Below are 26,673 nucleotides of genomic sequence, written 5' to 3'. Positions count from 1 at the left end.
AGAGTTTATACAATTAGTTCAATTTATCATTTCTCTGCCCATTCTTTTTCCAGCTGATGTATTGATTGGTGTATCATTTGATATCCTTACTCGTTCTTAACAACTCCACCAAAATTTTTATCATTTGCAAAATTACTAATCGCACCATTGACATTTTCAACTGAATTACAATGAGGGGTGCAGCACCTACCCTTGCAATACCCCATTTGAAACAGACCATCCAAAGCTTCCTCACCCTCTGCTTGTGGTGGTACGTACACAGCAGTTAGTGTAGCAGCAGTAAAATCCCGTGGTAGAGTGAACATTGGAATATTATTTCACTGGCAGGAGAGATTAAGATCTTCCAAACCCTGTTGACTTCTTTGTCCAAGGTAATTTTGTCTCCAACTCCAACAAGATGGTAAAGATTGAGTGAGGTTACAGATGCGGAGAAGGGTCAGGTGGTTTGATAATGTTACACAAAGGGAGGATTGATAGGAAAGGCTGTCGGGACTGGAGGACTTTATACAGATGAGGAGGTTGAGAGGGATGTTAAAATGTTAGAGGCAATGAGGTGGCTAGGACAGGATGGAGGAGTCCTCTGAAGACTGGAGAAAGTTACAGTGATATCATGTGCTGTGCAGCGTGGATAAGGTACACAGATGGGAAGGTTGGTAACGTCTGAGGGATGTCACAGAGACAGGATTGGCTGTCGGTACTGGACATGATGACAGAGATATGGATTAGATAGATTTTTGGGGATAGTGACCATAACTCTAAGTTTCAACGTTATTGTGTAAAGAGGTAAGGATTGTGCAGAAGTTAAGTGTCTAAATTTGGGAAAGGCCACTTGTCATTTGATTATCACTATCATTCAACTTAATCACTATCATTAGACAGGATCAGACAACCAAACACTGGGAGGAATTATATGCAGTTGAGGATACAATCGGAAAGTGGGAGCATTTTAAAATGATACAGTGAGAATTCCGGGCCAGTGGGTCCCGGGAACAGTGAATGGAAAGGGCAGCAGGTCCGGCGAATACTGATTAAGCGATATCGTGAGTTTGATAAAGAAAATACCGTACAATTAAAAAAAACACAGGTGAAAACCTTCAAATGTAGAGAGAGTGCAAGGGGGTTCTTAAAAAAGAGGGGCAATCAATGGGCATGAAATATCCTTGGCAGATACTAGTAAGGAAAAGCCACAAGGTATGTTATTAGTTTTGTTACAGTAAAAATGTTCCCAGCTAAAGGGTACGACCTGTTAGACACATAAAGGGACCTTCTGTGCATGGAGCCAGAGGAAGTATGTGAGGTCTTCAATGAATACTTCCCACCTGTACTCACAAAGGGGAAAAACATTGTAGCTGCGGATTTCAGTCGGGATGATTAGGTTCTAGAACATGGTAAGATCAATAAAGATGAGGTATTAAATGTTTTCACAGGCATAAAGGTGGAGAAATCCCCGGTGCCCAATGCAATGTATCCAAGGATGCTAATGGAGGTAAGGGAGGAGATTGCTGGGGCCCTGGTGGATATATTTAATACTTTGCTGACCACCAGCGAAGTGCCGAATGACTGGAGGATAGCTAATGTGGTTCCTTTGTTCAAGAAACCACTCTCTGGGTGAAGAGGTTTCTCCTTGTCTCATTTCTAAACAGGCTTCCAATTACTCAACTCTGGTGCTATTCGGATCTTAATCTCTCCTGCCAGTGAAATAATATTCCAATGTCCACTCTACCACGGGATTTTACTGCTACTAAACTAACTGCTGCGTACATACCACCACAAGCAAAGGGGGAGGAAGCTCTGGATGGGCTGTACTCCATCACTAACACCCTGGAGACAGAACACCCCGATTCCCTGTGTATTGTATCTGGTGACTTCAATCAAGCCAATCTGAGGAAGGTGTTGCCCAGGTACCACCAGGACGTTATCTGCCCATCAGGAGCCCGCAATTTTTAGACCACTGTTACACCACTGGGAACGATGCTGACCATTCCACCTCCCATCCTCATTTCAGCCATGTGTCTTCTCCCAGCTTACAGGCATAAGCTCAAGCAGGAGACCTCCTCGCGGATACAGGTCCAGTGCTGGTTGAGGAGGCGGAGGATCAACTCTGGGGCTATCTGGAATCAGCTGATTGGGTCGTGTTCAAACAGACCGCAGGTACCTTGAACAAGTATGCTACCACTGTCACAGGCTTTATCAGCAAGTGTGTGGAGGACTGCACACCGAGGCAGTCAACCCAGGTGTTCCCCAATAGGAAACCCTGGATGAATCAGGATATACAGAACCTGCAAAAACAAGGAGTGAGGCCTTCTGATCAGGAGACTCACTTGAATATAAGTAATCCAAGTATGGCCTTCGCAGAGCCATTAAGAGAGCCAAGGGCCAACACCGATCCAAACTAGAGCCCCAGACAGACACCCGGCGACGATGGCTGCAGCTGGAGGGGTTTGCAGTGGGAGGGAGGGAAGATATGTACTTGCATTTATTCATTCATGGAATTTGGATGTCACTGACTGGGCTAGAAATCTTTGCCTCACTACTAATTATCCAGAGGACAGCTCAGAGTCAGCCATATTGATGTGGATCTGGAGTCACATGTTGGCCAGTCCAGGTGAGAATGTCAGATGTTCTACGTTAAAAAGAGGTCAGTGAACCAGATGAGATCTTCCTGCTAATCAACAACGTTTTCATGGTGGTTTCACCAGTCTTGTACAGATGCAACATGACGTCCCAACTCCTACTCTCAATGCTCTGACCAATGAAAGTAACTATCCCAAACACCTGCTTCACCAGCCTGTCTACCTGTGACACCACATTCAAAGAACTGTGTGCCTGGGTCTCTGATTGTCGACACTACCCAGGACCCGAACATTAACTGAACAAGTACCATCCTGGTTTGTTTCATCAAAATGGAACAAATCACATTTACCTAATTAAACTCCATCTGCTATTCTTCAGCCCACTATGCCATCAGTCCTGTTCATCCTGTTGGTTCTTCGCTGTGTCACCAATTTCAGTGTCACCCAAACAACCTTACTTACCAGGAACCAATACTCCTATCCAAACCATGTATCCAAATGACAAACAACTCTGCAACCACGACACTGCAAGTCACATGCTTCCAGTCAGAAAAACAATACGTTTCCCACCCCCTTCTGTCTCCGACCATGAAGCCAATTTTGTATCCAGTTCACTACCTTCTCCTGAATGCCATATCCTTTTACACTGATCTGAGCTTATTACCCAGTTTACCATATGGAACGTAGAACACAGAAGAGTGCAGTACATGTCCCTTCGGCCATGATGTCATGTCAACCTTTAATCCGACTGCAAGATCAAACTAACCTGCAAACTGCTGATTTAATACCATCCTTGTGACTATCCAAGAGTCTATTAAATGTCCCAAATGTATATAATTTTCGATTTTACTTCCACCACTGGCAGTGCATTCCACCCATCCAACTCCTTCTGTGCAAAGAACCTACCTCTGAAATATCCCCTTAACCATCCTCAATTCACTTAAAATTCTACCCTCTTGTGATAGCCATTTTCTGCCACGGGGAAAAATAACATTTCACTATTCACTCTCTCTGTACCTCTCATCGTCTTGTTCACCTCCTCCAAGACCCCCTCACCCTTTTTCACTCCAATGAGAAAAGCCTTCGTTCCCTCAACCTTTCTTCATAAGACATGTACTCCAGTCCAGGCAGCATCCTGGTAAATCTCCTCTTTACCATCTATAAAGCTTTCAATCCTTCCTGTTATGAGGGGACCAGCACTGAACACAATATTCCAAGTGGGGTAAAACCAGGGCTATTCAGAGGTGCAGCATAACCTCACAGCTTTAAAACTAAGCTAATGAAAGCCAACACAACATATTCCTTCTTAACAATCCTATCAACTTGTGTGGCAACTTTGGTGGGATCTCTGGATGTCTACCCCAAGGTCTATCTGTTCCTCCACATTGCCAAATGTCCTGCCTTTATCCCTGCATTCTGCATTCGTTTTCGACCTTCCAAAATGAATCACTTCAATTTTTTCGAGGTTGAACTCCATCTGCCACTTCTCAGCCCAGCTCTGCATCGTGTCAATGTCCCGTTGCAGCCTACAACACCCCTCCACACTATACACCACTCCAGCAACCTCTTGACGTTGACAAACTTATTAACCCACTCTTCCATACCCACTTCCAAGTCATTTTCTAAAAAAAAATGACAAAAAGCAGAGGTTCTAAGACCGATCCCTGCACAACACCACTGGTTACCGACCTGCATCTGAGTGATTTCGCTCTGTTATCACCCTCTGTTTCCTATGGGCCAGGAATTCAGTATCCAGGCTGGCAGGTTTCCCTGTAACCCATGCTTCCGTACTTTCTGAATGAGCCATTAACGTGTTTTGTCACGTTCTCAAAGGATTCAATAAGATTTGTAAGGCATGACCTGCCCCTTACACAACCATGCTGACTATCTCTAATCAAACTATGGTTTTCAAAGGAATTATAAATCCTGTCTCTCAGAGGCATCTCCAATAATCAGCCCACCACAGACATAAGACTAAATGGTCTGTAATTCCCACGATTAATCCTATTGCCTGTCTCGAACAAGGTAATAACATTTGCCATCCTCCAATTTTCTTGTACGACACCAGTGGACAGGAAGTGGAATGGTCCTCACCAACGGCACAAAAATCTCTTCCCTCGCTACCTGCAGTAACTTTGGAAACATCCCGTCTGGCCCAGAGGATTTATCTATCCTTATGTTTTACATAATTCTCAGCAAATACGCATTCTTAACATCAACCTGTTGACATACATTAGTTCTTTTCACGCTGTTCTCACAAACAACAAGGTCCCTCACAGTAGTGGCTACTGAGGCATAGTATTCATTAAGGACCTCCCCATCTCCTCTGCCTCCAGACACAAGTTCCCTCCACTATGCCTGACCGGCCCTACACTCAATCTGGCCATCCTCTTATTCCTCACATAAGTGGAGAATGCCTTAGTGTTTTCCGTAATCCTTGCTTAATGTTTTGTAATGCCCCCTTGTAGCTGTCCTAAGTCAATTCTTAGTTCCTTTCTAGCTACCTTCAAAGAATCCCTACAGTGTGGAAACAGGCCATTTGGCCCAACAATTCTATACACTTACTCTAAAGTGTATCGCACTCAGAAATATTCCCCCACCCCATTACTCCCCATTTGCCCTGACTAATGCACCAAACCTACACATTCGTGAACACTATGGGTAATTTACCATGGCTGAGTCACCCAACCTGCACATCTTTGCACTGTGGGTGGAAACCGGAGCACCTGGAGGAAATCCACACAGACATGGGGAGAATGTGCAAACTCCAGACAGACAGTTACCTGAGGCTGGAATCAAAATCGGGTCTCTGGACCTATGAGCCACCATGTTTCTCCACGTAACTCTACAAAGCCCTGTCTGTCCTTGCTTCGTCAACCTTAAATAAGCTTCCTTGTTCATCTTGACTAGATAGTCTACATCCCTTCGAACAGTGTTAAATATGTCACTAAAGACCATTTGGACAATGTGCACTGCTCTGCCTTCATCCATCTTTGGCCACCTCGTCAATGAGTCACTCCGGTTTGTGATACACGGTTTCCCACTCACAAAGCCATGCTGACCATCTTGAATCAACCCTTGCCTTCTAAATATGCGTCGCTCCTTTCTATCAGAATCTCCTCCAACAAGTTTCCCATCATTGGGCTCACGGGGCTGTAATTTCCTGGCTTTTCTCTGCAACCTTTAAGTGATGAAACAGCATTAGCCGCCCTGCAGTCTTCCGACACCTCACTGTGTCTGTTGAAAATATAACTATCTTTGTTAGGGACACTGCAATCTCTTCCCTCGCTTCCCACAAAAAAATCTAGGTTCGACCTAATGAGCTACTGAGGATGGATCTACCTTTATTTGTTTTAAGATTCCAGCACTTTATATTCTCTGTTGATGATTCTTTCCAAGGCATCACTATTATTTTCCAAAGTTCCTGAGCTTCCATGTCTTTCTCCACAAGATTTATTTTGTTTAATATCACATCCAAATCCTCTGTTTCTACACATAGAAGATCTTATTTATATTTAATGGGCACTATCCTTGAACAAGTTACCCCTCTGCCCTTACTGAAACTTACATAAAGGCTTCTGAAAATTCACATAGGACGTATCCCCCATAACAACACGCCCCACCTACACCCTTTTCTACTCTGCCATTTATATTTACAACAACAAATAAAGTCCAACTGGTTCAAAAACAATTTTTATTTTACAAAATGTGTTTCTATGGGTCCAATTATTGTTTATTCACATATCCTTTCTAAAGTATATCAGCATGCTGTCAGGCTAACACGATTTGGTTTCAGACTGACAGCAGAAAGGGTTGACGGAGTTCTTGTTTGTCAATCTGAAATAGGTAGCTCCCAGGCTCATCAGATATTAGAGAAGGCAAATACAATGCGGCCACTTATTACAAAGGGAATGTTGTGTTGCAAAAACTATACAAGATACGAGTCAGACCACACCTACAATATTATGAACGGCATGAGTGCCCGAAGGAAAGATATTCTTCCAACGGAGGCAGGCCACAGAAGGGTAACTCGGCTAATCCTGAGAATGGATGAACTTTCAAATGGGAAGAGGTGGAGGAGATTGAGGTTGAATCCATTGATGTTTAGAAAAATGAGACAGGAATTGAATGTAACTTCCAAGATTCTGAAGGGCGTTGACATGGTAGATGCTGGGAAGTTAGAAAATAGAACAGTACTGCACAGCTATAGACCCTTCGGCCCACCATGGCTGTGCTTGTCCATGGTGCTGTTCTCGACATATACCACCTGCCTGCACATGATCCATATCCCTCTATTCTCTGCCTGTTCATGTTTCTGTGTAAAAGCCACTTCAAAACTTCACACACATTTCTGCTGAGAGGACCGCCCACACTCCTACATCTCATGGTCTTAACTCAAACACCATATCTACATTATAACATTGTGGGTCACTGCTCACAAAACTCCTTTATAATGAGATTATGAGATATTTATAATTACACTGCATTTAATCTACAATAGACAATTTTGTGGCTGGCTCCTTGATATGATCTTATAGAAAACCATCTCATATGTAATCCTGGATTCTATCCGATACAGCCCTGATATCTAGTCGGGATGGAGACCACTGTCACACACAGTTACTGTACTGCCCTTGCTACAAGTATATTCAGTGTCCTGACCGTAACCATATTGACATTACCATCACTGCCTGGTGCCAACAAATAATTCCTGCTAACGGCTGCTGCTGCGTGTTTATTCTCAGCTCCACCCAAATAGATTCCAACATTTGACCTTCAGATCCTCATGACTGTCTCATTAATGCATTAATCTCATCCTTTCTTCACAACTTGCTGGCTTTTTGCCTAGCCTGCCGAGATCCCAACTACCCTTCAATATTCCCTTCCCAGCGATGGTCATTCTGCAGCTACATCTCCGGAATGACGGTTCCATTACGTCTGTTCACTGTCATTCCATCTGCCTTATGGCGAATGCAGAGAGTCATTCCTCAGTAGTGGGGGGCTGAATAGATGAGAAGAGGTTACAGATTTAGGGAGGCTTACAGGGGCTCGAGGATGCTAGAGTTAAACAGAGTTACATCTGGTCAAGAATGTCAATGGGACAAAGGTGTTTGGTGATTGGAGGAATTTACAGTGATAGAGGGAGTTGGATTACATTCTGGAGATAGGGATAGGTATGGATGTAGGGAGAGGCAGGCAGACTGAGAGGTAGAGACAGGGGGTGTTTCAGGGAGAAGAGAACCGTGTATACTAACAGAGATATGGAAGGTTGTAATGACTGAAGATGCTTACAGATACAAGAGGGCCTCTAGGTCCTGGAGACTACATAGATAGAAAGGCAAGGGAGAATGCCAGGTTGCTGGGTTGGAGACAGTTACACAGATGGGGAGTGTTGCACAAGCTGAAAGAGTTTCCTGTGGTCGGGAGGGTGGAGGGAAAGATGGTGAAATTTAATTTAATTAGCATCAAAGAATTGGAGAAGGATAAGGAGATTATAGATGGATGTAGAGACTGGATGAGTTGGCACTGAAAGTGAGTCTTATTGGAACTGGACAGTCCCAAAGATTGCAGTTGGTGATAAGATCAGGAATTCGTCAGGGTCTTAAAGTGATTACACAACAAGGGAACATTAAAGGGGCTCCATAGATTGGGGATGTTGACAGGATTGGAAGAGGTTATACTGAAGGGGACAGCTTAATGAACTGTAGATGTTTATGGAGATAGTGGACAAGTTGGAGCAGTTTACAGAGACATGAAGGTTTTTAGGACATTACTAAGATACACAGTCTTTAGTTAATGCAAGCTTGTGAAGCTTAATGGGACTGCAGGACTGAAGAAAAGTACACACAGCAGTGGTGGCTGCAGATATTAATGGATTAGAGAGAGAATTGCAGGTTAGAGTGTGTGTGGACTTCAGATTCTGACAGATATTGTCGGACCTGGAGTAGCCTTGGCAAATGGGGTGCTTGCATTTATATAAGGTGCTGAAGGGGCTGGAAGTGGGAAAGGATGTAGGGAGGGTTGTAGAGGCAGTTGGTGATTAGAAATAGGGAGGGCTGCAGAGACTGCATGGTATTAGACAGATGGCGGTTTCGAAGAGGAGGGGAAAGTGACAGAAATAGAGAAATTGCAGTGGCTGAAGAGGATTCAGCAAACAGGAGGTTGAAAGATGCAGGACAATGTTACAAAGACAGGGACTGTTGTATGGATGGGAGGACCATGCAACGGCAGGGAGGGCTTTAAATCCTGTTGGATAGTATTTTGCAGAGATAATGAGAGTTTCACGACTAAAAGTAGTTAGATCGATCAGGAGAGTTAGAGGATATTTGATCAGCTTTGAATGGAAGGTTTTTTCCAATGATAAGGAGAATTGTCGAGGCTGGAACAGGTGACATAGATAGGGAGCGTTTGAAGGAGGATATTCAGAAAAATGGTGGGCTGTAGGGGTGGGACACGGTGAGAGTCACAGACAGAATTAGGGCAGCACATGAAGGTAATGGAAATGAGTATTGTAGTCATAAGGGGAGGATGTGAAAGTTACAAAGATTTGTAGTGACCAGCATTATATCTGACTCTTGTCTTCCGGGTCGAAAGTTAGAGGCCACTAACTTCTCCCTGTGCTGTTTACTGTGAGTAACTTTACTGGTTGCAGAATTTACTAAAGGCTTTAGATCTGCCTCTCGGTCTCTCTCTGGCTGACCAACCATCTTCAATGTGGTGATGGATGAGTCAGGAGTTGGAATATCCTGAGTATCTGCAGGAGACAGAGAAACAGACAGAATGGGTAATTAGAATGATGCAGTGAGGATTACTCATATAGAGGAGCACTGAGTCCAACAGAGATCTGGAGAAAGCCAGTCTCCGTCCCAGACTTCTGCTGCCTCCTTCTCTGGAGTGAAGAATTCTGTTATCTCAGGATCTTAGACCAGCTGTAAAAGCGAGAGGCATTGACAGAGGCAGCAGATAGACATTGAGGGATACCACATGGAGAGTTAATGAGTGATATCACTAGAGCGCAGGAAGGTATCAGGATGAAACCATGGTGTCAAAAGAAGGGGTTCTGCTGCAGTGAGCACTGCTACCAGTACTCAGAGAGTAGTCAGCTATTTTACAGGGATGGTACAGCGCTGGGACCTGGTCAATCATATGACCAGGATTATGTAGAGTGCTTTAAACTGACACAGAAAAGGAGGGACAGGGCTCAGCTGAAAGGAAATTCCCAATTCCATAGAGAAATGTTGAAATATTGAAACATGGGGATGTGGCTGAGGAGAAACAGAAAGAAACAGGAAGACACTGAGTTTAAGTAAAATTGTACATCAACAGATAAGTTTGTAACAGGAAATTGTGATTTTAAAAGTAAATTAATGCTTCTTAATTTGAATGCATGAAGCATTTGCAATAAGGGATTTACTCGTGTGACTTGTGATTACTATCTAATCACCATCACGGAGACACGGTCACAAGGTGAACAAAACGGTGAGGTATTAATATTCACAGGACACAACATTGTGGAAGGTCAGGCAGAATGGGAAGCAGAACGGGGAACTCTCACCATTAGAGATTGCAATAGATGGCTAAGACAATATGTGGCTTCAGATTATCAAACAGTCGGAGACCAAATTCTGGGTAATAAGGATCAGAACATAGGACTGGACGGACAGGTGTTCAGGGCCCCTTATAAGCATTCCAGTTTTAGACACTGCATTAACAGGGAATTATTGGAATTTGTAACAAATGCACTGGGATAATAGTGAATGAATTCAATCTTCCTATCTCACCATCTCATTGGTAATGGGTCACAGACAAGGCTGAGTCTCTCCCATTCTCAAGGGAATCTGTTGGTGGGTGTACAGATCGATTTGGCCTTCCACAGACTCTGTTACACTTGGGGCAGAAGGTGACTGTGGGAAGGGGGTGGGTGGGGCATTGGTGTGACAGTGCGCTCCTTGTACTGTTTTCTCCTGGATTCCCCTTTTTCCCCACAGCAAATCTCGAGGTGCGCAACCCCTACGCTGCTGCAGGAAGTCGAGATTAGAAAGTTATAATCCCCGACCATTACCACCCTATCATTCTTACAGATATCTGAGATCGCCGACGTATTTGCTGTTCAATTTCCCGCTGACTACTGCGGACCTGTACTACCGTCATATCAAACTGATCATCCAGCCGTATTTCTCAGTTCCATGAATAAAGCTTCGCTGGCCGTTCTCGAGGAATATCCTCTCTAAGCGCTGCAGTGATGTTTTCACTGATCAAAATCACCAAACACCCTCCTCTCTTGCTTCCCATTCTATCCTTCCTATAGCATCTGTGCCTGGAACTTTGAGCTGCCTGTCAAGGCCCTCACTCAGCTTTGTTTCTGTAACTCCTGTAATTTAACATTCCCATGATACCAACCAACCGAGTGTTCATCTGCCTTACTTTTCAAGCCTTTTACATTGAGGTAAATGCAGTTTAATTGATAGTTTTCCCTTAATGCCTGCTGTGCTCTTGCCTGCTTATTAATTGAAATTAATCTCTTGAAATTCTGTCTCAGCCTCAACCTTCAGACTGTAGCCTGAGACCATCCTCACACTATGGACAACACCCTCACCTTTCCTGTCATCTGCAAACCTAATAATGATACCTTCTGCTTTCACATCCGAGCAATTAATGCCCATAATGCACAGATCGCTGTGGCACACCCGCTGGACAAAGACTTTCAATCACAAAACCAACCAACATTGCCAAATGTCCCTGCTGCCATGATGGTAATCCTTTAACACCGGTGTAGGCAACACAACGTTATTGGGGGAAACCGCGTGGAAACAGATACTTCGGTGTTTCTCATCCATGCTCGCCATATAACCAAAATTAAACAAGTCCCGTTCCCCTGTATTTGGCCTCAATCCCACTAAACCCATCCTATCCAGAAACTCATCCGATTACCATTGCAATTTTCTGACTGCAGTAGCCTCCTCCACTTCCTCTGGTAGCTCATTTCATACATGCACAACCTTGTGTATGGGAAATGTGCCTCAGGTACTTTGTCAATTTCAGACCACTCACCTTAAACCTATGCTCTCGAGTATTCAACTCACCCCAGCCTGGGTAAAACACGTAAATGCTCAGTTCACAACCCTTCCATAAAATCATGTCGCAGCGCTACGCAGCCGGTAAAGATGTCCAGCCTATTCCACCTCACCCTACAGTCCAAAAACTGACGACATCCTTGGCTCTATTTTGGCTCAATTTCACGTGCCATTTGTTTTAATTTTTCAAGATGTAAATTAAACTGGACAACAACGAGCTGTTGGAAACAGACAGTTAAGTGAGTGGGCAAGTGAGGCAGTTGCAGCTCTGGTGAAACTCCTTCTTTTTGAGTCACTCAGCAACAAGAGGCGTGAAGGTGACTCAGGCGTGAGAGCTCTTCACATCGAGAACAAAAAGCAATCAAGTGCAGTTAGCACCTCTCCCGGAGTGGGGGAGGGGTGAGATAATTACCTTTTGACTTCAGTTCCTCTGTTCAGAAACTGCCTTTTAAATTGAGGTGAACAGAAACTGCATTTCTAATAAGCACCATGGAATTTAGCAAGATTTATTGAGTCGCTTCTCGTCGATGTGGAACACGGCCTGCTCAGCTTTGTGCATTTTCCCTGTAGTCCGGTGTGTTTCATGTTCCGTGTAAACGTGAAAGTTGTCCTGTTTCGAGCAATGGGTGAAATAATTTAGCAAAGCAAGAATTGAAATTGCAGTAATGCCAAGCGGTTCATGGTTATTTGACCAAATCATAAGCGAACATGTATGCTCACGCACTCACAGATACATTTGTAGCTGAAAAGAGTCTGAGAAGATAGCCTCAGTTTACCATTGATTTTTATCCGGATTGACGGGCTATCATTATTTGTTGCGAAATTGAGATTGTAGCCGGCACATCCACGCAGCTGTGCGAGTCCGAGAGTGATGATGGAACCCTTTTCACGTGACTTTCTATCTGTTGTGGTTCTGTTCGCCGAGCTGGGAGTTTTTGCTGCAGTTCGGCGAACAGAACCACAACAACGGACACCCGAGCTACAAATCTTTAATCAGACTTTAAACTTTCCATCTGTTGTCATGCAGGAGCTAAATTGGAAATGCAAGAAAATGGACAACAGGTGGAGTTGGTAGTGTGGCCGAGCGGTCTAAGGCGCTGGATTTAGACTCCAGTTTCGACAGGGGCGTGGGTTCGAATCCCACCACTGCCATTGCTACTGATCAGCTGCAACGGCGCAGCTCGTTGAAATGCTATTGCCACCACGGATGTAGTTCTGTTCAGAACAGAATTCGATTTGCTTCCTCGGTAATTAGCTATCAAGTGGGAAAGTGCCAAATTGTCTCTGCTGCAGTGATCGTGTTCGCCTCCTGCGTGGAAAATTGCAAACAGCTCTCCTGTTGCTTTACGTTCCAAGCATGTTGAGATTTTACTGGAACCGAATGGAGACTGCTATTTCATCGCTGTTGTGAAACAAAGTCCTGCGGTGAGTCGATTCATCGTTATTTGGCTTTCAGGCGAATGGGAAAATCGTTCCGATGAATTTTGATGTCATATGTTATTGAATTTCTCCAATTTCCTTCGTTTCTGTCCCGGAGACACCTGAAGGGAAAGGTAATCTAATCGAGACTGTGATTGGTGAAATTCACTTTTTGTGGCCCATTCTTATTATGTTCTTTCTTTCTCTCTTTTCAGCATTGTCTGGGAAATGGTGGTGCACTAAGGCTCCAGTATGATTGAAAGACTATTTTGGAATTGCCCTGTTGTTAGTAGTGAGCTTACTTTATGGCTCATGCCCTCGGAGTGTCTCACATTTAGCATTCATGCTCACTGTATCTGAAAATGCATTTGCTTTGCCAGTTTTGTTTGTGTTCCGTGTCAAATGCTTTCTGTTTTGCGATTCGTTCAATGCATTACGAATTAACAGGTTTTCTGTGGTAACTTCCAGCTGCAAAAACTCCTCAACTGAGGATCTGGGAAAATTTCACAGAGTATGGTCAGTCGGAACAAAAGTAAGGATGCCCTTCGTTTCTGCAGTGTTTCACAATACTACCTTTGCAGTGAGCAGTCGAACGGACTAAATGATTGTGCCACAGACTGCGACGGCCAGCTCTGCTTAAAATGTTATCCTGTTGAAGCCGGTGTAAGCAACACAACGTAATTGGGCTACACCGCGTGGAAACAGATACTTCGGTGTATCTCGTCCATGCATACCACATAGCCAAAATTAAACAAGTCCCATTAAACAACGAGCGATTGGAAACAGAAAGGTGAAAGGTAGAATGGCTTCAACTTTCAGTGTCGGATATCACTGAGCTGCAGCAGGGGCGGCTGTGGGCTTGTTTCTGTAGCATAGTGATCATCACGTTCACCTTCCGCAAGATAGGTTCCCGCGGTCGAAACTGTTTTGTTCTTCATCTGCAGCCTTTTACATGGACAAGAACGGAGCTTTCTTGCTTGCTTTCCCATCTGCAAACCTGCCTTCGAATTTGCTTGAACAAATCTGCTCTCTTAGTGAAATGCAATGCATTTCCATTTGATTACTGTGCAGAGCATTGTAAAGATATTCTCCAAACTGCTTCTGATCATGTGCCATTCAGTTTGAGAGTGTAGTTACCGATCCTTCCCCGAACGGCAAGACCGCATTTGCATTCCTTGCTCAGGCGGCCCGGTTCAAAGACAGGGAAGAAGCTGATGCGCTGGTGCCACAGTGCCCCACGGATTCCTCAATTAGTCTGTCTGTCAAATGTACCCCCAAAGTCGTATCTGAAAGACCTCATTTGGAAGCTGTCTGTCGTTATTCAAAGTGCGAGATTTGCCACCAGAGGTCCTGAATCATGTTTTGGAGCAGTTCGCACGTTAGTGGCTCATTCAATCAGCAACAGCAATGAAAGAAATTGCACTCTCAGAGGAACCTCTGGACCTGTGCTTTCAAAGCTAGTATTAAGGTGCGTCCCGAGATCTAAGCCATGTTGGAATTTAAACGGAGGAATCGACAAAGAGGCTGCAGAATAACATCGCATCCTTTTGGTTTTCTTTAAATCACTGATGAGCAGGAAAATGTAAACGGGGAGAGCGACTGGGAAAGTGAGGCAGTTGCAGCTCTGGTGAAACTCCTTCTTTTTGAGTCACTCAGCAACAAGAGGCGTGAAGGTGACTCAGGCGTGAGAGCTCTTCACATCGAGAACAAAAAGCAATCAAGTGCAGTTAGCACCTCTCCCGGAGTGGGGGAGGGGTGAGATAATTACCTTTTGACTTCAGTTCCTCTGTTCAGAAACTGCCTTTTAAATTGAGGTGAACAGAAACTGCATTTCTAATAAGCACCATGGAATTTAGCAAGATTTATTGAGTCGCTTCTCGTCGATGTGGAACACGGCCTGCTCAGCTTTGTGCATTTTCCCTGTAGTCCGGTGTGTTTCATGTTCCGTGTAAACGTGAAAGTTGTCCTGTTTCGAGCAATGGGTGAAATAATTTAGCAAAGCAAGAATTGAAATTGCAGTAATGCCAAGCGGTTCATGGTTATTTGACCAAATCATAAGCGAACATGTATGCTCACGCACTCACAGATACATTTGTAGCTGAAAAGAGTCTGAGAAGATAGCCTCAGTTTACCATTGATTTTTATCCGGATTGACGGGCTATCATTATTTGTTGCGAAATTGAGATTGTAGCCGGCACATCCACGCAGCTGTGCGAGTCCGAGAGTGATGATGGAACCCTTTTCACGTGACTTTCTATCTGTTGTGGTTCTGTTCGCCGAGCTGGGAGTTTTTGCTGCAGTTCGGCGAACAGAACCACAACAACGGACACCCGAGCTACAAATCTTTAATCAGACTTTAAACTTTCCATCTGTTGTCATGCAGGAGCTAAATTGGAAATGCAAGAAAATGGACAACAGGTGGAGTTGGTAGTGTGGCCGAGCGGTCTAAGGCGCTGGATTTAGACTCCAGTTTCGACAGGGGCGTGGGTTCGAATCCCACCACTGCCATTGCTACTGATCAGCTGCAACGGCGCAGCTCGTTGAAATGCTATTGCCACCACGGATGTAGTTCTGTTCAGAACAGAATTCGATTTGCTTCCTCGGTAATTAGCTATCAAGTGGGAAAGTGCCAAATTGTCTCTGCTGCAGTGATCGTGTTCGCCTCCTGCGTGGAAAATTGCAAACAGCTCTCCTGTTGCTTTACGTTCCAAGCATGTTGAGATTTTACTGGAACCGAATGGAGACTGCTATTTCATCGCTGTTGTGAAACAAAGTCCTGCGGTGAGTCGATTCATCGTTATTTGGCTTTCAGGCGAATGGGAAAATCGTTCCGATGAATTTTGATGTCATATGTTATTGAATTTCTCCAATTTCCTTCGTTTCTGTCCCGGAGACACCTGAAGGGAAAGGTAATCTAATCGAGACTGTGATTGGTGAAATTCACTTTTGTGGCCCATTCTTATTATGTTCTTTCTTTCTCTCTTTTCAGCATTGTCTGGGAAATGGTGGTGCACTAAGGCTCCAGTATGATTGAAAGACTATTTTGGAATTGCCCTGTTGTTAGTAGTGAGCTTACTTTATGGCTCATGCCCTCGGAGTGTCTCACATTTAGCATTCATGCTCACTGTATCTGAAAATGCATTTGCTTTGCCAGTTTTGTTTGTGTTCCGTGTCAAATGCTTTCTGTTTTGCGATTCGTTCAATGCATTACGAATTAACAGGTTTTCTGTGGTAACTTCCAGCTGCAAAAACTCCTCAACTGAGGATCTGGGAAAATTTCACAGAGTATGGTCAGTCGGAACAAAAGTAAGGATGCCCTTCGTTTCTGCAGTGTTTCACAATACTACCTTTGCAGTGAGCAGTCGAACGGACTAAATGATTGTGCCACAGACTGCGACGGCCAGCTCTGCTTAAAATGTTATCCTGTTGAAGCCGGTGTAAGCAACACAACGTAATTGGGCTACACCGCGTGGAAACAGATACTTCGGTGTATCTCGTCCATGCATACCACATAGCCAAAATTAAACAAGTCCCATTAAACAACGAGCGATTGGAAACAGAAAGGTGAAAGGTAGAATGGCTTCAACTTTCAGTGTCGGATATCACTGAGCTGCAGCAGGGGCGGCTGTGGGCTTGTTTCTGTAGCATAGTGATCATCACGTTCACCTTCCGCAAGATAGGTTCCCGCGGTCGAAACTGTTTTGTTCTTCATCTGCAGCCTTTTACATGGACAAGAACGGAGCTTTCTTGCTTGCTTTCCCATCTGCAAACCTGCCTTCGAATTTGCTTGAACAAATCTGCTCTCTTAGTGAAATGCAATGCATTTCCATTTGATTACTGTGCAGAGCATTGTAAAGATATTCTCCAAACTGCTTCTGATCATGTGCCATTCAGTTTGAGAGTGTAGTTACCGATCCTTCCCCGAACGGCAAGACCGCATTTGCATTCCTTGCTCAGGCGGCCCGGTTCAAAGACAGGGAAGAAGCTGATGCGCTGGTGCCACAGTGCCCCACGGATTCCTCAATTAGTCTGTCTGTCAAATGTACCCCCAAAGTCGTATCTGAAAGACCTCATTTGGAAGCTGTCTGTCGTTATTCAAAGTGCGAGATTTGCCACCAGAGGTCCTGAATCATGTTTTGGAGCAGTTCGCACGTTAGTGGCTCATTCAATCAGCAACAGCAATGAAAGAAATTGCACTCTCAGAGGAACCTCTGGACCTGTGCTTTCAAAGCTAGTATTAAGGTGCGTCCCGAGATCTAAGCCATGTTGGAATTTAAACGGAGGAATCGACAAAGAGGCTGCAGAATAACATCGCATCCTTTTGGTTTTCTTTAAATCACTGATGAGCAGGAAAATGTAAACGGGGAGAGCGACTGGGAAAGTGAGGCAGTTGCAGCTCTGGTGAAACTCCTTCTTTTTGAGTCACTCAGCAACAAGAGGCGTGAAGGTGACTCAGGCGTGAGAGCTCTTCACATCGAGAACAAAAAGCAATCAAGTGCAGTTAGCACCTCTCCCGGAGTGGGGGAGGGGTGAGATAATTACCTTTTGACTTCAGTTCCTCTGTTCAGAAACTGCCTTTTAAATTGAGGTGAACAGAAACTGCATTTCTAATAAGCACCATGGAATTTAGCAAGATTTATTGAGTCGCTTCTCGTCGATGTGGAACACGGCCTGCTCAGCTTTGTGCATTTTCCCTGTAGTCCGGTGTGTTTCATGTTCCGTGTAAACGTGAAAGTTGTCCTGTTTCGAGCAATGGGTGAAATAATTTAGCAAAGCAAGAATTGAAATTGCAGTAATGCCAAGCGGTTCATGGTTATTTGACCAAATCATAAGCGAACATGTATGCTCACGCACTCACAGATACATTTGTAGCTGAAAAGAGTCTGAGAAGATAGCCTCAGTTTACCATTGATTTTTATCCGGATTGACGGGCTATCATTATTTGTTGCGAAATTGAGATTGTAGCCGGCACATCCACGCAGCTGTGCGAGTCCGAGAGTGATGATGGAACCCTTTTCACGTGACTTTCTATCTGTTGTGGTTCTGTTCGCCGAGCTGGGAGTTTTTGCTGCAGTTCGGCGAACAGAACCACAACAACGGACACCCGAGCTACAAATCTTTAATCAGACTTTAAACTTTCCATCTGTTGTCATGCAGGAGCTAAATTGGAAATGCAAGAAAATGGACAACAGGTGGAGTTGGTAGTGTGGCCGAGCGGTCTAAGGCGCTGGATTTAGACTCCAGTTTCGACAGGGGCGTGGGTTCGAATCCCACCACTGCCATTGCTACTGATCAGCTGCAACGGCGCAGCTCGTTGAAATGCTATTGCCACCACGGATGTAGTTCTGTTCAGAACAGAATTCGATTTGCTTCCTCGGTAATTAGCTATCAAGTGGGAAAGTGCCAAATTGTCTCTGCTGCAGTGATCGTGTTCGCCTCCTGCGTGGAAAATTGCAAACAGCTCTCCTGTTGCTTTACGTTCCAAGCATGTTGAGATTTTACTGGAACCGAATGGAGACTGCTATTTCATCGCTGTTGTGAAACAAAGTCCTGCGGTGAGTCGATTCATCGTTATTTGGCTTTCAGGCGAATGGGAAAATCGTTCCGATGAATTTTGATGTCATATGTTATTGAATTTCTCCAATTTCCTTCGTTTCTGTCCCGGAGACACCTGAAGGGAAAGGTAATCTAATCGAGACTGTGATTGGTGAAATTCACTTTTTGTGGCCCATTCTTATTATGTTCTTTCTTTCTCTCTTTTCAGCATTGTCTGGGAAATGGTGGTGCACTAAGGCTCCAGTATGATTGAAAGACTATTTTGGAATTGCCCTGTTGTTAGTAGTGAGCTTACTTTATGGCTCATGCCCTCGGAGTGTCTCACATTTAGCATTCATGCTCACTGTATCTGAAAATGCATTTGCTTTGCCAGTTTTGTTTGTGTTCCGTGTCAAATGCTTTCTGTTTTGCGATTCGTTCAATGCATTACGAATTAACAGGTTTTCTGTGGTAACTTCCAGCTGCAAAAACTCCTCAACTGAGGATCTGGGAAAATTTCACAGAGTATGGTCAGTCGGAACAAAAGTAAGGATGCCCTTCGTTTCTGCAGTGTTTCACAATACTACCTTTGCAGTGAGCAGTCGAACGGACTAAATGATTGTGCCACAGACTGCGACGGCCAGCTCTGCTTAAAATGTTATCCTGTTGAAGCCGGTGTAAGCAACACAACGTAATTGGGCTACACCGCGTGGAAACAGATACTTCGGTGTATCTCGTCCATGCATACCACATAGCCAAAATTAAACAAGTCCCATTAAACAACGAGCGATTGGAAACAGAAAGGTGAAAGGTAGAATGGCTTCAACTTTCAGTGTCGGATATCACTGAGCTGCAGCAGGGGCGGCTGTGGGCTTGTTTCTGTAGCATAGTGATCATCACGTTCACCTTCCGCAAGATAGGTTCCCGCGGTCGAAACTGTTTTGTTCTTCATCTGCAGCCTTTTACATGGACAAGAACGGAGCTTTCTTGCTTGCTTTCCCATCTGCAAACCTGCCTTCGAATTTGCTTGAACAAATCTGCTCTCTTAGTGAAATGCAATGCATTTCCATTTGATTACTGTGCAGAGCATTGTAAAGATATTCTCCAAACTGCTTCTGATCATGTGCCATTCAGTTTGAGAGTGTAGTTACCGATCCTTCCCCGAACGGCAAGACCGCATTTGCATTCCTTGCTCAGGCGGCCCGGTTCAAAGACAGGGAAGAAGCTGATGCGCTGGTGCCACAGTGCCCCACGGATTCCTCAATTAGTCTGTCTGTCAAATGTACCCCCAAAGTCGTATCTGAAAGACCTCATTTGGAAGCTGTCTGTCGTTATTCAAAGTGCGAGATTTGCCACCAGAGGTCCTGAATCATGTTTTGGAGCAGTTCGCACGTTAGTGGCTCATTCAATCAGCAACAGCAATGAAAGAAATTGCACTCTCAGAGGAACCTCTGGACCTGTGCTTTCAAAGCTAGTATTAAGGTGCGTCCCGAGATCTAAGCCATGTTGGAATTTAAACGGAGGAATCGACAAAGAGGCTGCAGAATAACATCGCATCCTTTTGGTTTTCTTTAAATCACTGATGAGCAGGAAAATGTAAACGGGGAGAGCGACTGGGAAAGTGAGGCAGTTGCAGCTCTGGTGAAACTCCTTCTTTTTGAGTCACTCAGCAACAAGAGGCGTGAAGGTGACTCAGGCGTGAGAGCTCTTCACATCGAGAACAAAAAGCAATCAAGTGCAGTTAGCACCTCTCCCGGAGTGGGGGAGGGGTGAGATAATTACCTTTTGACTTCAGTTCCTCTGTTCAGAAACTGCCTTTTAAATTGAGGTGAACAGAAACTGCATTTCTAATAAGCACCATGGAATTTAGCAAGATTTATTGAGTCGCTTCTCGTCGATGTGGAACACGGCCTGCTCAGCTTTGTGCATTTTCCCTGTAGTCCGGTGTGTTTCATGTTCCGTGTAAACGTGAAAGTTGTCCTGTTTCGAGCAATGGGTGAAATAATTTAGCAAAGCAAGAATTGAAATTGCAGTAATGCCAAGCGGTTCATGGTTATTTGACCAAATCATAAGCGAACATGTATGCTCACGCACTCACAGATACATTTGTAGCTGAAAAGAGTCTGAGAAGATAGCCTCAGTTTACCATTGATTTTTATCCGGATTGACGGGCTATCATTATTTGTTGCGAAATTGAGATTGTAGCCGGCACATCCACGCAGCTGTGCGAGTCCGAGAGTGATGATGGAACCCTTTTCACGTGACTTTCTATCTGTTGTGGTTCTGTTCGCCGAGCTGGGAGTTTTTGCTGCAGTTCGGCGAACAGAACCACAACAACGGACACCCGAGCTACAAATCTTTAATCAGACTTTAAACTTTCCATCTGTTGTCATGCAGGAGCTAAATTGGAAATGCAAGAAAATGGACAACAGGTGGAGTTGGTAGTGTGGCCGAGCGGTCTAAGGCGCTGGATTTAGACTCCAGTTTCGACAGGGGCGTGGGTTCGAATCCCACCACTGCCATTGCTACTGATCAGCTGCAACGGCGCAGCTCGTTGAAATGCTATTGCCACCACGGATGTAGTTCTGTTCAGAACAGAATTCGATTTGCTTCCTCGGTAATTAGCTATCAAGTGGGAAAGTGCCAAATTGTCTCTGCTGCAGTGATCGTGTTCGCCTCCTGCGTGGAAAATTGCAAACAGCTCTCCTGTTGCTTTACGTTCCAAGCATGTTGAGATTTTACTGGAACCGAATGGAGACTGCTATTTCATCGCTGTTGTGAAACAAAGTCCTGCGGTGAGTCGATTCATCGTTATTTGGCTTTCAGGCGAATGGGAAAATCGTTCCGATGAATTTTGATGTCATATGTTATTGAATTTCTCCAATTTCCTTCGTTTCTGTCCCGGAGACACCTGAAGGGAAAGGTAATCTAATCGAGACTGTGATTGGTGAAATTCACTTTTTGTGGCCCATTCTTATTATGTTCTTTCTTTCTCTCTTTTCAGCATTGTCTGGGAAATGGTGGTGCACTAAGGCTCCAGTATGATTGAAAGACTATTTTGGAATTGCCCTGTTGTTAGTAGTGAGCTTACTTTATGGCTCATGCCCTCGGAGTGTCTCACATTTAGCATTCATGCTCACTGTATCTGAAAATGCATTTGCTTTGCCAGTTTTGTTTGTGTTCCGTGTCAAATGCTTTCTGTTTTGCGATTCGTTCAATGCATTACGAATTAACAGGTTTTCTGTGGTAACTTCCAGCTGCAAAAACTCCTCAACTGAGGATCTGGGAAAATTTCACAGAGTATGGTCAGTCGGAACAAAAGTAAGGATGCCCTTCGTTTCTGCAGTGTTTCACAATACTACCTTTGCAGTGAGCAGTCGAACGGACTAAATGATTGTGCCACAGACTGCGACGGCCAGCTCTGCTTAAAATGTTATCCTGTTGAAGCCGGTGTAAGCAACACAACGTAATTGGGCTACACCGCGTGGAAACAGATACTTCGGTGTATCTCGTCCATGCATACCACATAGCCAAAATTAAACAAGTCCCATTAAACAACGAGCGATTGGAAACAGAAAGGTGAAAGGTAGAATGGCTTCAACTTTCAGTGTCGGATATCACTGAGCTGCAGCAGGGGCGGCTGTGGGCTTGTTTCTGTAGCATAGTGATCATCACGTTCACCTTCCGCAAGATAGGTTCCCGCGGTCGAAACTGTTTTGTTCTTCATCTGCAGCCTTTTACATGGACAAGAACGGAGCTTTCTTGCTTGCTTTCCCATCTGCAAACCTGCCTTCGAATTTGCTTGAACAAATCTGCTCTCTTAGTGAAATGCAATGCATTTCCATTTGATTACTGTGCAGAGCATTGTAAAGATATTCTCCAAACTGCTTCTGATCATGTGCCATTCAGTTTGAGAGTGTAGTTACCGATCCTTCCCCGAACGGCAAGACCGCATTTGCATTCCTTGCTCAGGCGGCCCGGTTCAAAGACAGGGAAGAAGCTGATGCGCTGGTGCCACAGTGCCCCACGGATTCCTCAATTAGTCTGTCTGTCAAATGTACCCCCAAAGTCGTATCTGAAAGACCTCATTTGGAAGCTGTCTGTCGTTATTCAAAGTGCGAGATTTGCCACCAGAGGTCCTGAATCATGTTTTGGAGCAGTTCGCACGTTAGTGGCTCATTCAATCAGCAACAGCAATGAAAGAAATTGCACTCTCAGAGGAACCTCTGGACCTGTGCTTTCAAAGCTAGTATTAAGGTGCGTCCCGAGATCTAAGCCATGTTGGAATTTAAACGGAGGAATCGACAAAGAGGCTGCAGAATAACATCGCATCCTTTTGGTTTTCTTTAAATCACTGATGAGCAGGAAAATGTAAACGGGGAGAGCGACTGGGAAAGTGAGGCAGTTGCAGCTCTGGTGAAACTCCTTCTTTTTGAGTCACTCAGCAACAAGAGGCGTGAAGGTGACTCAGGCGTGAGAGCTCTTCACATCGAGAACAAAAAGCAATCAAGTGCAGTTAGCACCTCTCCCGGAGTGGGGGAGGGGTGAGATAATTACCTTTTGACTTCAGTTCCTCTGTTCAGAAACTGCCTTTTAAATTGAGGTGAACAGAAACTGCATTTCTAATAAGCACCATGGAATTTAGCAAGATTTATTGAGTCGCTTCTCGTCGATGTGGAACACGGCCTGCTCAGCTTTGTGCATTTTCCCTGTAGTCCGGTGTGTTTCATGTTCCGTGTAAACGTGAAAGTTGTCCTGTTTCGAGCAATGGGTGAAATAATTTAGCAAAGCAAGAATTGAAATTGCAGTAATGCCAAGCGGTTCATGGTTATTTGACCAAATCATAAGCGAACATGTATGCTCACGCACTCACAGATACATTTGTAGCTGAAAAGAGTCTGAGAAGATAGCCTCAGTTTACCATTGATTTTTATCCGGATTGACGGGCTATCATTATTTGTTGCGAAATTGAGATTGTAGCCGGCACATCCACGCAGCTGTGCGAGTCCGAGAGTGATGATGGAACCCTTTTCACGTGACTTTCTATCTGTTGTGGTTCTGTTCGCCGAGCTGGGAGTTTTTGCTGCAGTTCGGCGAACAGAACCACAACAACGGACACCCGAGCTACAAATCTTTAATCAGACTTTAAACTTTCCATCTGTTGTCATGCAGGAGCTAAATTGGAAATGCAAGAAAATGGACAACAGGTGGAGTTGGTAGTGTGGCCGAGCGGTCTAAGGCGCTGGATTTAGACTCCAGTTTCGACAGGGGCGTGGGTTCGAATCCCACCACTGCCATTGCTACTGATCAGCTGCAACGGCGCAGCTCGTTGAAATGCTATTGCCACCACGGATGTAGTTCTGTTCAGAACAGAATTCGATTTGCTTCCTCGGTAATTAGCTATCAAGTGGGAAAGTGCCAAATTGTCTCTGCTGCAGTGATCGTGTTCGCCTCCTGCGTGGAAAATTGCAAACAGCTCTCCTGTTGCTTTACGTTCCAAGCATGTTGAGATTTTACTGGAACCGAATGGAGACTGCTATTTCATCGCTGTTGTGAAACAAAGTCCTGCGGTGAGTCGATTCATCGTTATTTGGCTTTCAGGCGAATGGGAAAATCGTTCCGATGAATTTTGATGTCATATGTTATTGAATTTCTCCAATTTCCTTCGTTTCTGTCCCGGAGACACCTGAAGGGAAAGGTAATCTAATCGAGACTGTGATTGGTGAAATTCACTTTTTGTGGCCCATTCTTATTATGTTCTTTCTTTCTCTCTTTTCAGCATTGTCTGGGAAATGGTGGTGCACTAAGGCTCCAGTATGATTGAAAGACTATTTTGGAATTGCCCTGTTGTTAGTAGTGAGCTTACTTTATGGCTCATGCCCTCGGAGTGTCTCACATTTAGCATTCATGCTCACTGTATCTGAAAATGCATTTGCTTTGCCAGTTTTGTTTGTGTTCCGTGTCAAATGCTTTCTGTTTTGCGATTCGTTCAATGCATTACGAATTAACAGGTTTTCTGTGGTAACTTCCAGCTGCAAAAACTCCTCAACTGAGGATCTGGGAAAATTTCACAGAGTATGGTCAGTCGGAACAAAAGTAAGGATGCCCTTCGTTTCTGCAGTGTTTCACAATACTACCTTTGCAGTGAGCAGTCGAACGGACTAAATGATTGTGCCACAGACTGCGACGGCCAGCTCTGCTTAAAATGTTATCCTGTTGAAGCCGGTGTAAGCAACACAACGTAATTGGGCTACACCGCGTGGAAACAGATACTTCGGTGTATCTCGTCCATGCATACCACATAGCCAAAATTAAACAAGTCCCATTAAACAACGAGCGATTGGAAACAGAAAGGTGAAAGGTAGAATGGCTTCAACTTTCAGTGTCGGATATCACTGAGCTGCAGCAGGGGCGGCTGTGGGCTTGTTTCTGTAGCATAGTGATCATCACGTTCACCTTCCGCAAGATAGGTTCCCGCGGTCGAAACTGTTTTGTTCTTCATCTGCAGCCTTTTACATGGACAAGAACGGAGCTTTCTTGCTTGCTTTCCCATCTGCAAACCTGCCTTCGAATTTGCTTGAACAAATCTGCTCTCTTAGTGAAATGCAATGCATTTCCATTTGATTACTGTGCAGAGCATTGTAAAGATATTCTCCAAACTGCTTCTGATCATGTGCCATTCAGTTTGAGAGTGTAGTTACCGATCCTTCCCCGAACGGCAAGACCGCATTTGCATTCCTTGCTCAGGCGGCCCGGTTCAAAGACAGGGAAGAAGCTGATGCGCTGGTGCCACAGTGCCCCACGGATTCCTCAATTAGTCTGTCTGTCAAATGTACCCCCAAGTCGTATCTGAAAGACCTCATTTGGAAGCTGTCTGTCGTTATTCAAAGTGCGAGATTTGCCACCAGAGGTCCTGAATCATGTTTTGGAGCAGTTCGCACGTTAGTGGCTCATTCAATCAGCAACAGCAATGAAAGAAATTGCACTCTCAGAGGAACCTCTGGACCTGTGCTTTCAAAGCTAGTATTAAGGTGCGTCCCGAGATCTAAGCCATGTTGGAATTTAAACGGAGGAATCGACAAAGAGGCTGCAGAATAACATCGCATCCTTTTGGTTTTCTTTAAATCACTGATGAGCAGGAAAATGTAAACGGGGGAGAGCGACTGGGAAAGTGAGGCAGTTGCAGCTCTGGTGAAACTCCTTCTTTTTGAGTCACTCAGCAACAAGAGGCGTGAAGGTGACTCAGGCGTGAGAGCTCTTCACATCGAGAACAAAAAGCAATCAAGTGCAGTTAGCACCTCTCCCGGAGTGGGGGAGGGGTGAGATAATTACCTTTTGACTTCAGTTCCTCTGTTCAGAAACTGCCTTTTAAATTGAGGTGAACAGAAACTGCATTTCTAATAAGCACCATGGAATTTAGCAAGATTTATTGAGTCGCTTCTCGTCGATGTGGAACACGGCCTGCTCAGCTTTGTGCATTTTCCCTGTAGTCCGGTGTGTTTCATGTTCCGTGTAAACGTGAAAGTTGTCCTGTTTCGAGCAATGGGTGAAATAATTTAGCAAAGCAAGAATTGAAATTGCAGTAATGCCAAGCGGTTCATGGTTATTTGACCAAATCATAAGCGAACATGTATGCTCACGCACTCACAGATACATTTGTAGCTGAAAAGAGTCTGAGAAGATAGCCTCAGTTTACCATTGATTTTTATCCGGATTGACGGGCTATCATTATTTGTTGCGAAATTGAGATTGTAGCCGGCACATCCACGCAGCTGTGCGAGTCCGAGAGTGATGATGGAACCCTTTTCACGTGACTTTCTATCTGTTGTGGTTCTGTTCGCCGAGCTGGGAGTTTTTGCTGCAGTTCGGCGAACAGAACCACAACAACGGACACCCGAGCTACAAATCTTTAATCAGACTTTAAACTTTCCATCTGTTGTCATGCAGGAGCTAAATTGGAAATGCAAGAAAATGGACAACAGGTGGAGTTGGTAGTGTGGCCGAGCGGTCTAAGGCGCTGGATTTAGACTCCAGTTTCGACAGGGGCGTGGGTTCGAATCCCACCACTGCCA

The 26,673-nt window shown here is 44.6% G+C and overlaps 6 non-coding genes across 6 annotated transcripts; all 6 read left to right on the top strand.

Annotated features, from left to right (window-relative positions):
- Positions 1 to 12,717: 12,717 nt before the first annotated feature.
- Positions 12,718 to 12,799, top strand: trnal-uag (transfer RNA leucine (anticodon UAG)). Its single transcript has one exon. It is a non-coding gene; the product is annotated as a tRNA-Leu (tRNA).
- A 2,693-nt stretch (positions 12,800 to 15,492) lies between these two features.
- On the top strand, positions 15,493 to 15,574 carry trnal-uag (transfer RNA leucine (anticodon UAG)). Its single transcript has one exon. It is a non-coding gene; the product is annotated as a tRNA-Leu (tRNA).
- Positions 15,575 to 18,266: 2,692 nt separating this feature from the next.
- Positions 18,267 to 18,348, top strand: trnal-uag (transfer RNA leucine (anticodon UAG)). The gene has a single exon. It is a non-coding gene; the product is annotated as a tRNA-Leu (tRNA).
- A 2,693-nt stretch (positions 18,349 to 21,041) lies between these two features.
- Positions 21,042 to 21,123, top strand: trnal-uag (transfer RNA leucine (anticodon UAG)). Its single transcript has one exon. It is a non-coding gene; the product is annotated as a tRNA-Leu (tRNA).
- A 2,693-nt stretch (positions 21,124 to 23,816) lies between these two features.
- Positions 23,817 to 23,898, top strand: trnal-uag (transfer RNA leucine (anticodon UAG)). The gene has a single exon. It is a non-coding gene; the product is annotated as a tRNA-Leu (tRNA).
- Positions 23,899 to 26,591: 2,693 nt separating this feature from the next.
- Positions 26,592 to 26,673, top strand: trnal-uag (transfer RNA leucine (anticodon UAG)). Its single transcript has one exon. It is a non-coding gene; the product is annotated as a tRNA-Leu (tRNA).

This window comes from Hemiscyllium ocellatum, unplaced genomic scaffold, assembly GCF_020745735.1.
Source record: "Hemiscyllium ocellatum isolate sHemOce1 unplaced genomic scaffold, sHemOce1.pat.X.cur. scaffold_774_pat_ctg1, whole genome shotgun sequence".
NCBI lineage: Eukaryota > Metazoa > Chordata > Chondrichthyes > Orectolobiformes > Hemiscylliidae > Hemiscyllium > Hemiscyllium ocellatum.
Note: the sequence above shows the minus strand (reverse complement) of the source record. Positions and strands in the feature narration are given on the sequence as shown.